The sequence below is a fragment of the Hipposideros armiger genome, unplaced genomic scaffold (genome assembly GCF_001890085.2).
Source record: "Hipposideros armiger isolate ML-2016 unplaced genomic scaffold, ASM189008v1 scaffold_6, whole genome shotgun sequence".
Lineage (NCBI taxonomy): Eukaryota > Metazoa > Chordata > Mammalia > Chiroptera > Hipposideridae > Hipposideros > Hipposideros armiger.
Genome location: NW_017731356.1, coordinates 5554254 through 5571738, shown reverse-complemented (window position 1 = coordinate 5571738; position 17485 = coordinate 5554254). Strand labels below are relative to the sequence as shown.

The window sequence follows — 17485 nt, the reverse complement described above, 5'->3', positions numbered from 1 at the left end:
CATCACAGAGATGCCACCTTACGAACAGGCCTCTGATGTTCTTTCTACCACTGACAGACATAAGCCCTGAGCTCAAGTCACTTGCCTTAGTTTCTCTCGTTTAGTTTCTTCCTCTTTTCTCTGAAAAGCAACCCTAAATAACTGTCACTTAGGCCATCGCCCATCTGTAATGTTGCTCACCATTTCCAGGAAAGTATCTTCGGTAGCTTTCCCCCTACAGGCCTCATTCCAGGCCTAATCATTCCTCCCTGCTCACGCGCGGAATTCCTTCACAGAAGGCGAGTTACCCTCTACTTGATGACACGGTGGTAGATGGATGGAATGGGGGGTGGGAAACACGGGGACTCAAACCTGGGCTCCAACATTAGTTATGTGACTTTAAGTTACTTAATGACTCCGAACCTCAGTTCCTTCATCTGTAACAGGATAGTACCACACCTCAATGTGTGACGAAAGACTGAGTGATACGTTAGGTGTCAAGCTTCTGGCACAGTGTCTCGTGGCCCTCCTTAGCATGGAAGAAAATGTCCACCCCCAAATCCTTAGGCCAGTCCACGCTTCACTGCCAGCCCCCCACGCGGGTCCTCGTCACTGCTCTCACAGCCTCTATACTCTGCCTTTAAGCCCCACGAGTGAGAGGAACCAACTCTACCTGGTAGGTAATTGTAGGCTCCACGTGTGATTACAGACTGGGCTCTTCCCAGCTTGGTAAACACATCCACGGAGGCAAGCCCTCAGTCTGGACACATCCGTGCAGCCATCCAACCTCTGCTGGCCCTGCCTGACTACCTGTTAGCCCACCTGCTTCTGGGACCCGCCTTCCCCTTTTCTTCTTGTTCAAATCCAGGCTGAGTTCACTTCACATGAATTTCTGGGAAGAGCGTCTCCTCTAATCTCCTTATATTGGAAGAAAACATTTTTTTCCCCTTTTCCTTAATCATCCTTGGCATTTCTGACTGGAGGGCTGGGTGCCCTCTTTGGCCCTTCAACTCACAATCATTTGGTTTCTCCTACATGAACGGAAATGGGTCCCCTGTTCCTGCATTTTAATGCCTACACACAGAGGCCAAAGGATACCAGCGCTCAGGCCCCGTAGGTGGAGGGCAAGACCCTGCTTAGCACCTGGCACCTGGCAAAAAGCCAACCATCTCCTGTCCTCCGTGTCCTGGAAGGACTCCCCGAGATGACCCTGAGGAAGCCCCTGCAGGGCCAGGGCTTGGCAACACGCCACTTTCCCCAGTACAGTCACCTGGGAGACCCCGAGCAAGCTCCCTCCTTGCCCTGGGTCATCAGAAGCTATGTGTAGGGAGGTCCTCACCCAGCCTTGAAACCGGCTCTTCATTACCCAGCGCCCCAGGTAGGGGAAGCCGGATGCACAGAAATCTGAATCAAAGTGGATGGAGAACACCTGAGGATGGGGGGCGGAGCCTGAGGGCTTTCCGAAGGCAGCTTTCCTTCCCATCTCTGCTTCTCAGGCTCCTGTTGGCACAGTGTCCCTGAATGCCTTCAGGGAGCCATGCAGGCTTTACAGAGGTGCTGGTACACCCCACTGAGCGCGCAGCAGCTGACTAGGGGAGCCTTGTCACTTTTGTGTGTCCAGATAAGGCCTTGGGCCCTTACCCAATCTGACCCAGGGCCTCCCTCTCCGATGCCTCCTACTCCCTTCCAAGAAGGCTGCTCTATCAGGCAGCACTGGGCTGTTTCCACTTAAACAGAGTTTCCCCAACTTAGGTCTCACGTGCCTGGGAACTTTTCTGTGTCTGTGAAAGGGACTGGGGACCGGCGCCCTGCGAGGAGGGGCCGTGTGTGTCCCGCAGGAGGCGTGTCCCGGGACCGAGGGGGCAATGACACGTAACGGCGGTGGAGGGGGGGCGGGTAACTGGCGGGAAGAAGGGAGGTGGGGGCGCGGCTAGGGCGTGTGCGCCCAAGTCCAAGGGCACCGGTAGTCTGTGTGTCCCGGTGGGACGCCTGGGCCGAGGCCGGGAGCGCGGCTGATTCAGGAAGTTGAGTGAGTCTCTGACATCAGGGGCAGGACAGAGTTAGAGTGAAACCTCAAAAATGAGAGGCGTTGGCTGGCAGGCGGACAGGGAAACAGAGGGCGCCTTTCTCAGCGCTGGCGCAGGTAGGGCCGCGCGGGGCAGCCCCTGCTGACCCTGCACTTCGGCCTCGGCCCCGCGGGGGACGGGCAGGGGCTCCAAAAAGGAGCCTGGACCTGCACCCCGGACCCGACCGCTGTCAGAGGGGCAGCACCTGGTGGACCCCTCCCTGGGCCACCGCGTCAGCAGCAGGAACCCCCCGCGGGACACTGAAAGGTGGGTCTCCGGGCTTTCTTTGGTTTAGGGCTGTGTGTGTGTGTGTGTGTGTTTTAAATACATTTTAAGCTACTCTCTGGAAGGGGACTTCCTGGTCACGTCTTTCTTGAGAAGGATGAGGCTAGTGATAAGATTTAAGGATTGTTTCTAAATCGCCTCTTGCTCCACCACAACTTCAGTTCTCCAAAGTTTCCCTCCTTTGAAGGGATGGATTCTCCGCAGCCTCACATCTGCTGCCGGGCTGGGTCCACATGGGTTCCTGGGCTGTTGGGGTGGAGTTCTCCTACTCCAGTTGATAACAGCTGCCGGTAGGAGCTGTTTGAAGGGGACTGAGGGGGCATTCTGTTTGCTGCTGGAAAAGTTAAGGCCTTCGACCCTCCCAAAAAGTTCAGCTTAGATGTCTCTGAATTATTCCCGGTGAAGCCAGGTTTTCACAGGGCTAAAAAAGTGGCCAAAACGAAAACATGGCCTGGAGCCAGGGGTGGAATGGGAACCTGCTGGTGGCACTTCCCTGAGCCTCTGGGGGATTTCTTGTGACACAGCTGGTTCCTCATTTCTTTCCAGCGGTTCTCAACCTTCCTACTGCCGCGATCCCTTAATACAGTGCCTCATGTTGTGGTGACCCCCAACCATAAAATTATTTTCGTTGCTGCTCTATAACTGTAATTTTGCTACTGTTGTGAATCATAATGTAAATATCTTTTTGTTTTCCGATGGTCTTAGGCGACCCCTGTGAAAGGGTCGTTCGACCCCAAAGGGGTCGCCACCCACAGGTTGAGAACCGCTGCTACGGTCCCACTCCCAGCCCCCACCCCCACCCCACCCAAGAAGGCAGAATGGAGGACACAAGAAGACCAGTTTCCCTAGTACTCTGGGAATGCATTATGTAATAACAGAGTTAAATAAACTACAGACGCTAGCCAGTGAGAACACCAGTCCTGCCAACCGAAAGGAAAACCAAAGCTGACCAGCACCGCCCTAATTTCACAGGGAACTGGCAGCCAGCATGCTAACCACCTTGCAGGACCCCTCTGCAGACTGAGGAAGGGGAGGGAACGTCCACGTGGGCCTCTCAGAAGCACCTTCCTTCCAAAGCTGTTGGGGTTTCGGTCACTCCACTAAAGATCATGGTGGAGCTATAAAGCTAATTTTAAGGAACCTTCATTTTGAAGCCCTGTTGGATAATGGGAGAGCCTTGGGTTATAAGGAGCAGGGCTTAAAATATCTTGTTCCCAACCCTTTTAACAAATAGTTTGCAAGTTCCTCCTAAAGAAATTTAACAAGGGACTTACTATCCACCTCCTAGTCCTAGTCCTTCCCTCTGCCCAGTGCTGGGCTGTGCTGGAAAATCCGATCGGGTCCTTTGGTTTCCTCTGAAATTCTGGCTTCCCATCCTCACCCTAGATAACAATTTTAGGAAAGAAATGCATTGCAAAACAAATGTTTCTCCAGCCTCCACACTCTGTCAATATTTATCTTGTGGAATAAAGAGGATGACTTCTACCCTTTTCCCCAAAGATGAAATCCAAGAGAATAACGAACACCCAAAAAGCTAAGGTACTGATTTCATCAAAGAGGAAGGTACATCCATCCCATCCATTCACTCAACATTTACTGTACCTACTGTGTGCCAGGCTGTAAAGCCAAGACCTTGGAGTCCCAAGATACGAGATAGTTGCTGCTTTTGAAGACCTCCAATCTGATAAATAAGACAGATTCAGAAACAAACTACAGTTCAGAATGATATACATCATAATAGCAGGAACCATGGGACTCTGAAACTATCCAAAGGAGGGAGTGATGAACTCCCCCAGGAATTACCTGGGAAGGCAACACAGCAAAAGGGACAGATGAGCAGAGTGTTGAGAATGACAAGGAGATCCCAGAGCCATGTGTGTCCAGGCAGAAGGGTATTTGCAAAGTCAAGGGCAGGCTGGGGGAACCGCAGGTTATGGGGGTTAGTTACATTGTTACTACATTAGGAATGGTGAGCTCTCTCCTGTAGGCATGGGAAGCCATTTGGGGTTTTTAAGCAGGAAATTTGTGTTTGAAGAGAGAACTAATGGCCAGGTGGAGGCTGGCTTGGAGAGATGGAATGCAGAGATGAGGACATCGTCTAAGATAATGGCAGCAGAAACAGGATTTTAGTGTTTTCAGGAAGGAGAGTTGAAAGTGCCTGGTGCCCAAGTGAATGTGGTGAGGGAGGAATGAATGAATGGAAGAGGGGATGCTTACAGGTTGTTGAGCTGGGGGTGGGGGTGCACTGTGATGCCTGTAGTGGGAATCTATGAACTAGAGGAGGAGTGGGCTTGGGAAGTGGATTGTGAGCGAAGAAGGCAGTTAACACTTCAGACACATGTAAGTTGGATAGTCCCCGCAGAGGTCCGGGTGGAGATATGTGGTAGGCAGTGAGTAGTCCGGTCTGGAGCTCAGGGAGGGACGGAAGATGCGCCAATTTAACTATCTAGATGTTGTACATAAAAGCGGTGCTGATGGCAGCTGAAGAAGCCTGTGGTGACCCTGTCGTGAGACCACATTGATGCTGAGAGTCTTGGATTTGCCAGTAATGACCCCCAGATATTATTTTCATATCATATGGTGATCTTCCAAATGACCCTCTAGACTCCCAAGGCTTTCCCCGGATGCCTTGCAGGGTGATAACCTGATATGTTGGCGAGAGTCCTGGGTTAATGGCGCACAGGTAGTACAGATGCATTTAACCAAACAAGCCAATCCCCAGGAATCACTTCCCTGTGAGAGAAATGAATACTTTAGTTCAACTGTAAAACATGCCAAGACCTCCCCAGAACTCACACGCCTAGCCTAGTTATTGCACCTGTGTGGAAGATGTCCTACCATCACTAAGACAAGAAGGATGACTAATGCAAAACCTCTAGAGCAGTGGTTCTCAACCTTCCTAATGCCGCGGCCCCTTAATACAGTTCCTCATGTGGTGGTGACCCCCAACCATAAAATTATTTTCGTTGCTACTCTATAACTGTAATTTTGCTACTGTTATGAATTGTAATGTAAGTATCTTTTTGTTTTCCGATGGTCTTAAGCGACCCCCAAAGGGGTCGCGACCCACAGGTTGAGAACCGCTGCTCAAGAGCGTTTAGGCCTGACTGCCACTGCCCAGATCAGGATCTTATGTGACCTGGAGTGGAAGAAAAAAACCTTGAACTCGGAACTAGACAGACATGGGTTCAAGTTTTGCCTGGACCACTTGTTAGCTACCCTTGAACAAGTCTTCGAATTGCTCAGCTTCATTGCCCGTATATTTAAAATGGGGATAATTATTACTCACCAGGGCAATGGTTACAATCAGAATCAAATCGGAAAAGCACATTTAAAGCGTTACATAAATTGTAAGGTTTTATTAAAGTGTAAGGAGCTTTATTACTACTCATCTTGCCTCGGAGTGACGAAATCAGATGGACTATGTAGGTACTGGATCTGGGCAGGGTCTTAGGCCCAGACGTGCAGCTTCTTAACTGCATGGAGTATTTTAAAGCAGTAATTATAAGCCTCCTTCTGTCCTATCAGTGACACACATCTATTCTGGCTGCTTCTCTTTTTACTCCTTACGTCCAGTAGTCAGAGCCCAAAGAAGTGAATGCTTTACGAACACGTGTGCAGGTTGTGCACTGCACAAGGACTCCGGGGAGCTCACAGGGCTGCAAGCAGCCAGTCTTCCACTCCCCAGGTCACTCCATGTGCAGCTGGGTCCTCCAAGGTGGCCCCGACTCTTGAGCGTCAGCTAATGCCTTGGCTGTATCTGTGATTTTTTTTCTCTGTCCCAAGCAGGGAAGCCTGACATATTCCAACCCAGTGAAGCTTACATTTTATGCTGGCTTCAAAACTTTCAAGTCAACAGGCTTCTTTCTGATAGGGCTGGATGTTGACGAAGAAAAGGAAGTAACCACAGACTCAAAGACTTCAAATGGAAAAACACTTTAGCGATGAGCCAGCCCCACTCCCTGGCTTCACAGATGAGCAAACTAAGGTTCAGGGAGGTGATGTGTGTGCCCAGGTCAAGAGCCGGTGAAAGGAGGGACAGGAATTCAAGCTCGGTCACTTGGTTCAGGAATCGTGGACACGCTAGGGTTTCCGCAACCTGGACCTTCTGTACCTCTCACACAGGGACACATACAGGCACTCAAGAGGTAAAAATGAGGGCCAGCCGAGTGGCGCGATGGTTAAGAACTGGCTTGGGATGCCACATATGAGGGCCAGTGACACTGCCCTCCATAAAAAAATAAAAATAAAAAAAAAGAGGTAAAAATGGAAAGACTGAACTTGAAGCTGAGTCTCTCCCCACCCCCCTGACCTCCAAGTAACCTCAAACTAAAACCCTTTTGGTGTTTTGGGAAACTTGTCATGAAGGCGGTGTTAAGACCAGTGGAGCGGCCAGCAAGCAGTACACCAAATGTTGATACACAACTTATCATTCAATGAGAGAGGCTCCAGGCAAATCCCAGGAGCTCATGAGACTTGTCGCAGGCACAGTAAGTGGCAGGGCAGCCTTTTTCCCTCTCCGAGCAGCAAAAAGAAAAATCTACAGCAAGTTCTCTGCAGGCCACAGAGCAGCTCAGGTTTCTGGCTTTTCCCATCTCCACAGAGCACCACCTGGGACACGAGTGGACCTTTAGTGGAGAGTGGACAAGGGGAGCTGACTTCCAAAATGAGCTTCATGCAAACATGAGATTCTTTTTTCAGGGCAGCTCCCCAGGGGCTGTGGCAGTGTCCAAACCAAATCGCGGGCCCTGGGAAGAAGCTCGCTCCCATGACCATGAGCAAGCAGCTCCATGGAGTTTGTTGCTAAGAAATGAAAGAAAACCTCATCCTGGCTCCATTTCTTGGTCAAAAGTGAAGACTGTGTTTATAAGCCACTGCAGGCCTGCCCTTGCCCTTAACGGTCAAGAACCCCTTCCTGTTAGGATGACTTTTATTCTTTTCACATACGACCCTAATTTCAAGCCAGGTAGGCTTAAGGAGAGCCCTTCAGTAATTTCTTCTCATTTCCCAGGCAAGTCCTAAAAGAGACCAGGCAGAAGAGAAGGAAAAGCTATCCTCACCGTAAGGATAGCTGCACGTTATAGTCCCTTTTGTCTTCACACTGTCCTGAGAAGGAAACGGTGGGGGGGACGCAGGCTTAGAGATGGGTGTCGAGGCTGGGGTTGGGGGCAGAGAAGGGAGCAGTGGAAACTGGGAAATTCTATTAGCTGCAGTATCATGGGAACAGAATGGCACACAGTGGACATGCCGTGTCTTAACCTAATGACACATGACCATGGTCACCTTACAAAACAGAAGAGAATGCTGCACTGCAAGTCAGGAGCCTGCCCTCCCCATCCCTACCAAGTAAGATCGTGAGCGTCTGTCCTCCTTGTGCTCTCTGATCTTAGCTTCTTATGCAGCTCCCCTGGGGGGAGGGACAAAGTGCTGGCTCTCCAAAGCCCCTCTGCTGTCAGTGCCCTGGCTGACCCCTGAGACTCTCATACACGGTGGCCTGAAATCGCCGAGGAAGTAACACTGAGGTCTAAGTGACCTTCCCAATGATTAGGGACCCGGAGTAAACAAATTCCATCCAGCCTTTCTTGGCCCCCATGAATTTTCAGTACGCAGGCTAGGCTCTCCACATCCATTTGTGAACAGTGCCAAGAAGCTGAGGCACACAAAAACGACAGCCTTTGCGGGCCCCCACCCGCCAGGCTGCTTTAGAGCCCTTCACAGTTGTTTAGTCAACGGTATGCGCTCAGGAGAAGTGGCGAAGCTGAAAAGAGAGCTCGCCACTCTAGGCCAGTCCTGCAGACTTGCCCCATCAATCAAGCCCCTTTCCTGTAAATGACTGATGGCTCCCGCCCTCCCTCCTGTCACTCCACCTTCCACTCCTGACCGGAAACATTCCCTCGAGCCCAATGCCCACAGTGTACTGAGCAGCAGTCCCCGCAGCGCCTCAGTGGCCCAGATGGGTGACCCACACCATCCCATCATGAAGCCTCTATGGGGAGCGGGGAGCATGTTTGCATGCCACGCCACCCAGACAAGATCTGCTCAGAGCTCCCTGCTTTCAAATTAGAAATTCGAATCCTGTCTGCGGGGTATTTGGCCCAAAGCCTTCTGTGGTTCAGAAACAAGGCAAGATGTGCGTGGGGCTCAGGGTACCTGCTGAATTCCAACTCCTTAGGAGTTTTGCGTGAGGATATGGTGGACCCCTCTGAGGAGAGAGCTGGCTTTTACTGTGTTTTCAATGGATGGATGACACAGGTTTCCATAGCCGGCCACGGAAAGGATATTTCATTTCCAGACAGACGCCCTGCACGTCCCCCACCCTGTCTGGGACAAACGAACACAGTCACAGAGCATGTGCCACATGGGGAAGAGGGCCTGATGTTCCTGACTGACATTTTCCAGGAATAAGTTTTCAGTGGTTTAAAAATGTTATTCCTTAAATAATACTTAGACCACTGAGGTATGTGGTCATTCAACATTTGGTTTTGGAGTGAATGAATACATTCACACCAAAAAGAAATCAACTATGACATTTTATACTTCTTAAACAATTAATAATGGGAACTACACCATTCTTTTCCATTTCCTATCTCTTAGCTTTCAAGAAATTTTGCATTATCCCCTGCCACTTTTTTTAGTTGAAATTTACATTATCTAGAATTAACCATTTTAAAGTGAATTTTCAGTGGCATTTAGTATATTACAATGTTGTGTAACCACCACCTCTGTCTAGTTCCAAAACATTTCTATCACCCAAAATAAATCCCCGTCCCCACTAAGCAGTTACCCCCTACTGTTCCATCTTCCCAGCCCCTGGCAACCCTCAATCGGCACTCTGTTTCTATGGATTTATCTATTCTGATAGTCCATATAAATGGAACCATACAATGTATGAGCTTTTACGTCTGGTTTCTTTCATTTAGCATAATGCTTTCAAGGTTCATCCATGGTTTAATATCTATTGGTGCTCCGTGCTTTTTTATGGCTGAATAATATTCTATTGTCTATAGATAGCACAATTGATCTGTTCATCTGTTGACAGGCATTTGGGTTGTTTCCACCTTTTGGCTGTTGTGACTATGCGTGCACAAGGATTAGTTTGAGTACCTATTTTCAATTGCTTTGGGCATAGACGTATGAGTGGAATTGCTGGATCATGTGGTAATTCTTAGTTTAACTTTTTGAGGAGCCGCCCAACTACTTTACCTTTTCCCACAATCTTATCAACATACTTATAAATTCGCTTCCTTTTCTTGAGGTCCTACGCATATTAAGTGGCATCCTTTTCTAGGCCTGGTCTCTTATTTGTTGCCTTTAATCTCACGCATTCATAAGAGATAGCAAATCTTGCCTCTTGTCCCAGAGATGCAGAGTTATTTGGATGCTAGACAAGGAATATATTTGGTTAAATTATAACCAAATTTGTGGTTTGGTTAATAATTTGTGAGTGAGCAGGAAGCAACAGAGAACAAAGCCACATTTATGGAGGGCTGTCTGCATATGTGCCGGGAATTGCACTAAGCCCATCACCTATGTCCTCTCATATAGCTCCAGGGGCAGCTCAACTGTTACCCCTATTTTACAGATAAGGAAACTGAGGTCTCTATCAAGAGCTAAGTGCTCTTCCCCGGTCTTACTATCCATAAACCTTTCCTACAAGGAAACTCTGCAACTGCCACCGATGTTGAGTAAGAAGCTGTTCTACTTCTAAGTAGCTTACAGTCAGTCTGTGTTGGCAGGTGGACAGACGAAGAGGCAGTTATAATACAGTGTCATGAATGCCATGACAGGTGTCATAACAGGGGCCCATGGGAACCAGAGGAAAAGCACTTAGCCCAGCTCTGAGCAACAGACTTCCCAGAGGAGATGCAACCTAAATTAAGTGCATTATTTTAGTTATAAACCTTTGCTACCCTTGGGGAGACTTGACTGTCTCCCAATCACCCTTGTATTCCCAGGGCACACCATCTGCCACATAATAGCTGCTCACTAAACACACGTGTGTCCTACAGAGGGCACTTCCAGCCTGGGTCACGCTGGTACCCAATTCCAATGCATGGGACCTCTGTTTCAACTCACAGGCTTCCTCAAAACAGATGTGGCCCAGGGACCAAGGGAAGGAGGTAGTTAGACAGCTCATGGGGCGGGGGAGGCAGGCTTTGACCCAGGTGGGCCCAGGTGGGGTGGAATAGGGGGAGGACACACTGTAAAACTGGAAAGCTGCAGATCAAACAAAATCCATTCACACCTACCTTGTGGGCTTCCAATTCGCAACCTCTGATCTAGGTTTGCCCCTCTTGGACAAACGTCTCATTTGGTTTCTACCAATCTTGTGCTAAGTGTGTGTGTGTGTGTGTGTGTGTGTGTGTGTGTGTGTGTGTGTGTGTGAGAGAGAGAGAGAGAGAGAGAGAGAGAGAGAGAGAGAGGGAGGGAGGGAGCACACGAGCGAGCTATCCTTTTAAACTAGAGTCACTGGAACCAGCTTTAATTACCCTTGTGACTCCAAATTTAAAATCAGGGTTATCACCAAACTTAATATACAAAGGGATAAAGTGTGTTTCAAGTCAGGGGAAGAAGGACTTCTCCCTATCCACTCAAGTTTTCTTAGACCACAATTTGCTTTCATGGTCAAACATAAAAAAACAGCCCTGAAGGAATAATCACGGCTTTCCAAAAGCATGGCGGCAGCCTCACGTTCAAGTAGTCATCTAGATATTCTGTATGGCACCCCGCGCGGCCAAGGCCCATCTCCATTTGAGGCCAGCGATCTTGGGACGTCAGGTCTCACTGCTGTCATCTCTGTTTCTAGTCACAGCCTGACTGGAGACTCAAAAGTAGCCAGTCACCCAAAGAGGCCTACAGAGTGTGGCTACACTCTGGAATGTTCAAGAATATCGGGCCTCAGTGCCCAGGCTGTATGAGTTCTCCAAACCCAGAATACTGAAATGCCAGCTGGTGGATTTTTGTCCCCTGAATATCTTCTTTCTGACGACAGTGCTGTGTGTGAACTCTGAAACCCGTGTGACAGAGTGGAGCGAGCACTGGATATTTAGGGGAAGAGCTGCCACATCACCCTGCTTAGATGTGAGATCGTGGGTATTTCATTTCAGCGGTTTCGGTTTCCTTGTCTACCACAATGTTCATTAATTCAGCAAATATTTTCCAAGAGCAAAACATGTCCCGGAAGTTGGGGATGCTGTGATGGAGACAGATTCTGTCTGCAAAGGAAGATGATGACATACACAATGAGCCTAAAGCAGGTGATGGCTTGTTGTGAGGGGACAGTGAGGGGCACGAGGCAGGGACTCGGTGAGGTCATGGAAGGGTTCCCAAGGGGAATGCTATTTAAGCTGAGACTTCAAGGAAGAGTGTAGTGGTTGCAGTGGGATTGGAGGAACGTTGGGGGCTCCAGATAAAGACGCGTGTGTGAGGCCCCCAAACAAGAGAGGGACCACGATCTCAGGGAGCCTGAGAAATGGAAGGCTTGTGGGGTGCAGAAGTGACTGGTTGCCCCCGTTTGCCCCTCGTCTTGGTGCTTTTTAGGAGTTAGTGTGGTGAGAGCGCATCCAGCTGGGGAGCCAGGAAACTAGGGCCCTGTCTGACCTTGGCCACTAACCCACTTGGCCATTTTAAACAAACTTTGAACATATTTCTGTTCAACAGCTTCTTCATCTGTGAAATATGGCAAGAACTCCCTCCCCTCCTCACAGCACAGCACGTTGAATGAAAAAAAAAAAAAACATGCATGCAGAAGACTTGAGCAAATTCAAATGAGTTGTAAGCACAGGGTCTTTGATGGTCCTTTCCCCAAACATAAACAACGCGAGCCCGTTCCAGGATTAGTTCCAGGACTTGGAGGAGTGATTGCCCCCGAGTTTTTATCTCCCTCCTGTCTTCCCAAGGGATCCAGAGATAAATAGCAGTCTCTTTCTGATTGGCTCGGTGATATTTCATTTCAGTTCCTAATCACATTTTGTCTAAGGGAGCAAGTATGCTTGCTATTAATAGAAGGATTTATTTTTTAATTGTAATATGTGTGATTACTGAGCCAAGGGGTTTAATCCTGTACAGCTCTGAGCTATGGCCAAGGCATACTTCGAATTACAAAAGGGATCAGGTGAGAGAATGTGGCCTCTGAAACCTTGACGGTGCTGTCTCCCCTGCTCACCAACATCCGGGGCCCCCATGGGGCCCATTCCAGCAGACCGATTAGGCCTTCAAAGCCCTCTGTAACCTTGCCTGCACCGCCTCCCTTCCCAACTCCTCCTCAGAAGGTCCCTTCCCTGCCTCGCCCCCAGTCCCAAACTGTGGCTGTGCTGGCCTCTGTACCTTTGCCCTTGCTTTCCCATCCTAGCCAGCTCACCCCAACTTCCCCTCTCCCACCTGAGTGTCCACCCCTCCATGTGATAACAGGCGGTGCAAGGACCAGCTCAACCTCTATCTCCGCCACGCGGCCCCCTTAAAGCCCACACCATCGTGGTCCCCCTCCTTCCGAATGGTGCACGTGTTTTTGGCATTTTCTGATATTCACTCTAGCCTCCAATTGCTACTATTCTCTTTGGAAATTAAACTTGGGAACACATTTTCAGTTTATAAAGAATGCTCATGATGTTTTTATCTGACTTTCACAGCAATAGCAGGTGCTGATGAGGTCAGTGGGTTTATTTTATTCCCACCTTAGAGATGAGGAGGTTTGGGGGTTCAGGGACTTGAGCTACCAGCCACCTGGCAGGACTTTCAGTGTTTCAAGTTCCTGTAAGAGCCCCCCCTAGGTCAGGAGCCAGTACCCACACTTCTCTGTCCCCCTCCTCACCGTGTGGCTCACACAGTGGACACTTACTTACCTAGCACTTACTGAAATGAAACCCATGCGTGCCACTTCAGGAAAAGTGATTCAAAGGGCACATTTTATTAATGCAGATAATCGTTATTCGTACTATTAAAGAACAACATGCTTGCAGAGTTATTTTTATTATAGTGACCCAGTAAACAGCCTAAGGGAGACGCGCACCCACTCTATACAAACCTCCCACCCAGAGTCAATCCGGAGGCAGCCGCACATGCGCACATGCGCGTGCCACGCCCCCTGTTCACACCAGGCAGCCCCGGGCCCCACAGTCTCCAGGCAAAGGATGGAATGTGCTTGTCAAAACTTGCTCAGCAAGGTGGACAGGCTCCATGCTTGGTCAGTCCTGGGAAACCTGGGTCCTTTGGCACATGGAGGATCCCAGCTGCCCAGCACTGCAGCTGCCCAGGGAAGGTGGGTGGGGTGGTGCCCATCCATCCACTCTGGGTTGGAGGCCTCCCAGCATGGGAGGAAATATCCCAAGAATTCCAGGCCCCTGACTACCTGGCAGCACTGAGGAGTCATGCTTCTTGCCATGTTCCCACCTTTGCCGGGAATAATACCGGTTATGACTCTAATATTTGCTCGGTTCCTAACAGCCTGGGAGCTCCTTCACAGATATCGTGTGCCACCTTGACACAAGGACCTGTGACGCAGGTATTTTCACTTCCCGGTGCTGGTTTACTTTAGAAAGCCCGTGGGTATGATCAGACCCTCAGAATAGTACCAAGGGACTGAGAGGAAAATCAGTCTCCCTTCCAGCCCTGCCTCAATGTCCTCCCATCAAGCAAACACAGACTGTCACTTTCTTGAGTATATGTCCAGGCGTTTCCCCCATTTTGGAGCTGGAGAAACGGGGGCCGAAGCAACTGAGTGCCCTTCCCTAGGACGCACGCTAAGTCACAGGTGAGAATTTGAGCTGGCTTCTCACACCAGCCTGTGAGCCTCCCCTGTGCTCGTGACCCTCAGGCTATCTTTTAGCCAGGAATTCAGCTCCTAGGACAACCTACAGGATCCTAAACAAATACAAGCAGATAAAAGTCAAAGCCAGAATGGGGCCCCACAGGCTGTCCCCTGAGGAGCACTGCCTGCCCCTATGCAGGCGGGACATGACGCACCCCCCTTCTGTCTGCCCCAAGCCAACTCCTGGCCCCAGGACCCTCTCCTGCCTTCCCGCAGCCCAGGCAGGGCCACATGTTCAGACCGGCTGCTCTAGCAAAAGGCTCCCACGCAATTTTCCATTTCTCCAAGACCCTGACACTTCGAGTATTAGTCTGATTTAAAAAAAAAAATGTATTCTGGGCTGCTAACGGGAGAGGAAGCCTCAGGGCTAGTGCTGAGCCTTCAGGCAGCCAAGCCATGAGGCCAGAGAGCTGCGACAAGGTGCGCCCCAGCCTCATCCCCTCACCCCCAGGGGCTCATGTGCTTTCCAGAAAGTCTTCCATAAAGCTTCGAGGTCTCCAGGCAAGGATGGAGCAGAGGTGGAGGACCGCAGGAGTGAGGGGGTGAGGCTGAGGGAAGGGTGAGGGTGTGTGTGTGTGTGTGTGTGTGTACACATTAGTATCTAGGGGAACCCCCTCTCCCCCTCCCCCCCATGCAACCTCCAGCTGCTTTGGGAAGGGTATTTCAGTGGTGGACAGGAAGGCATTTGGGGGTGAGGGCAGGCAACCTGAGGGGGTCAGGGATGGGGTGAAGCCAGCAGACATTCCAGAATTTCTCTATAACAATCTATTTGCACAGAGGCACCTAAAGCTTTATTTGATGAGACTGAGAAAATGCCACCTGTATTAAAGAAAGGGGATGAGGCAAAAAAAAAAAAAAAAAGAGGGTTCTGCTGGCCTGAGTGGGTGCCCAATAAATACTTAGGGCACTCATATAGGTCCTCTGCATTTGCCAACAATCATTTATCAAAACTGCGAGGTTAAAAATCTCCATGTGACATTAGGGATGCAGACAGGAAGTGGAGGTTCACCCTCAAGCAGTGGCCGCTGGGACAGAGCCTGCGGCCGGCTGGAAGCCCGCGAGTTCTGTGCGTCCTCCGCCAGGCTGAGCTGTGATTGGCATGCGGCTTCTCCCGCTCACTCCTTCTACGGTTTGGCCTTTACATTTCAAGCCCTACTATTACAGAAAAGGAGCTCTGGGCTTTGAATTGCCCTGAACTTTTGTTAACGTTAAATGAACGGAGGAAATGGAAAGGAAAATAAAGCCATATCTGGATTGCTTTTGAGTTGCATAATTGTATATTTTTGCTCCTCCATTAGTTTTCAAGTGTTCCAGCCTATCAGCCTCTCCCCCAATCACCGCGGAGACAAATAAGTCAGTCATTCTGTTATTGCTGCAAAGTTCACCGAACTCCGAGTTCTCTTCTCCAGTATTAAAGAGAATTATGCAACTTAATATTTAAGGTCTATTTTTGAAGGATCCCCTGTGTGGGAGACCCTGAATCACACAAGTGCGTGGTTCTCTCCTTGCTTTTTCAAAAAACACTCTTTCCCTCCAAGAGGATGTGACGTTGGGAGGCTTAACCCTCTGTTATTGGAGTCAGACACAGAGCCTCCTTCCCTGTATTTGTGGAACAGAGAAGGCACCGCCCCTCCCCTCTACAGCCGCTCCTAACTCCAAGATGACCTCAGAGCCTTTGCTCACCATCTCCAAAAATAAAACTTTACCTAGGCGCTCACCACACCCACAGAAACTGGCTCCAGACTCTTACCAAAGAGGTCTGAAAAGTAAAAATGAGAGCCGTAGAACCAAGGCATTTCCCTGTAACCATGGCTATGGGTTTTATTAGCACGAACATCAGAATGTGGTCAGATTGGATATACCCAGACGGCAAACACAAGTGTGAGTGGTGTCAGGGTGTGTGCCCGGAAACCCTCCAAATTGGAAAGGTAGCTCCTAATGACGCTGAGTCATTAAGGACGAGGGGGCAAGGGAGGGGAGGGGTCAGGCGGGCGGAGGGCTGCGTCAGTAAGAGCAGCCCAGGGTTCTCCGAGCCGCTTTAATTCGGCTTTTTCATATGATCCTCTAACACACCACTGTCTTGCCTTGAGATTGCAATTTTCCCTTCGAGATGCCCTTTTCACACATCTGGTCTTTCTTCACAATAATCTTGAGAGATATCTGGGCTGGCTAATAGCCTCCTATCTCAGGTGAGAAAAGGGCTCGGAACAGTTAACTGATTTGCCCCAAGTCAGAGGCTTGGAGGACAACTGAACCTGGACTAGAACTAGGTCCTGACTCCTAGCTTCACACCCCTTCCATTGCACCTCCCGGCCGGCCTTTCGCCTCGTACCTGGGGACATGCTGATATGTCCTAATTCCTCTGGCAAAATGCCCCTTGTCCTTATTCTTTGCTTAGCCCAAGACCCAGGGTCAGGCCATCAAACTGGACGTTATAGCTGGAAAGTAAGGCTTGCCTTTTTCTCTTCCTCAAGCCCCCTGCATGGCTCTCCCCTCCACAGACAACAGCACCAAGAACAGGTAACAGAGTCCCCACTCTGCATGACATTTTGCAGCCCGGGGGCCTGCACACTTAAAATGCCTGTGGGGACCGGGTAGGTGAGAGGACTGGGTGAAGAGGCAGTTTGGGGCCTAGGGCGTGGACTAGAACACAGGCCCTTCCAGAGCTCCAGCCTATCTCGGCTATGTGGAAAGTGAGGGTGGGCACATTTTAGGACTAAAGACTGAGAATTTTAGATGAAATCAGAGGATGCAAAAAAAATACAAGTGCCTGTGTGTTGGATATAGCTCCTGACTGCCACTGAGCACTCCAGGGAGTTCCATTCATGCCTTTAGGTCCCCAACACCCACTGTCCTATGTGATACTATACTTCTTACATTTTTGGTCCTATTAAAATGTGAGCTCCTTGAAGTCACAGAAGACGTCTTAATCAATCAGGAGTGTACTCATGGGGTGTGGCACACATGGCAGGCTTTCAAATGTTTGATGGATGAATGAGTGGGTGAACACCCCGTTATCCTAGGGGAGGGTCCCAAGATTAAAGTCTCCAGCCTCCTGAGAATGACGGCTGTGTGGCCGAGCGGTTAGAGCAGGATGTTTGGACTCAGACAGGACTAGAGTCAAACCTTTTCTGCACTTTGGGCAAAAGAGGTGCGAGGGGGGTGAGTGACACGATTAAGCTGCACGGCCTTGGGCAAATCACTTCATCTCTGCTGGCCTCAGTTTCCTCACCTGTACAATGGGCATAAAAGGGCCCACCTCCTGAGTTGCTGAATGAGACATTGTCTATAAAACCCTGATTACACAGAGTGGTGCACTTACTAAGAGCACAACAAACGGTGGCTTTTT

The 17485-nt window shown here is 49.8% G+C and overlaps 1 protein-coding gene across 2 annotated transcripts in view; it reads left to right on the top strand.

Annotated features, from left to right (window-relative positions):
- The first annotated feature begins 1911 nt into the window (after positions 1-1911).
- Positions 1912-17485, top strand: part of KIAA0040 (KIAA0040 ortholog) — a 31537-nt gene continuing 15963 nt past the window's right edge. For both annotated transcript variants that reach the window (XM_019648434.1, XM_019648443.1), the window contains exon 1: positions 1912-2312. The gene's annotated coding sequence lies outside the window, so the exon portion shown is untranslated. The remainder of the gene's footprint in view (positions 2313-17485) is intronic.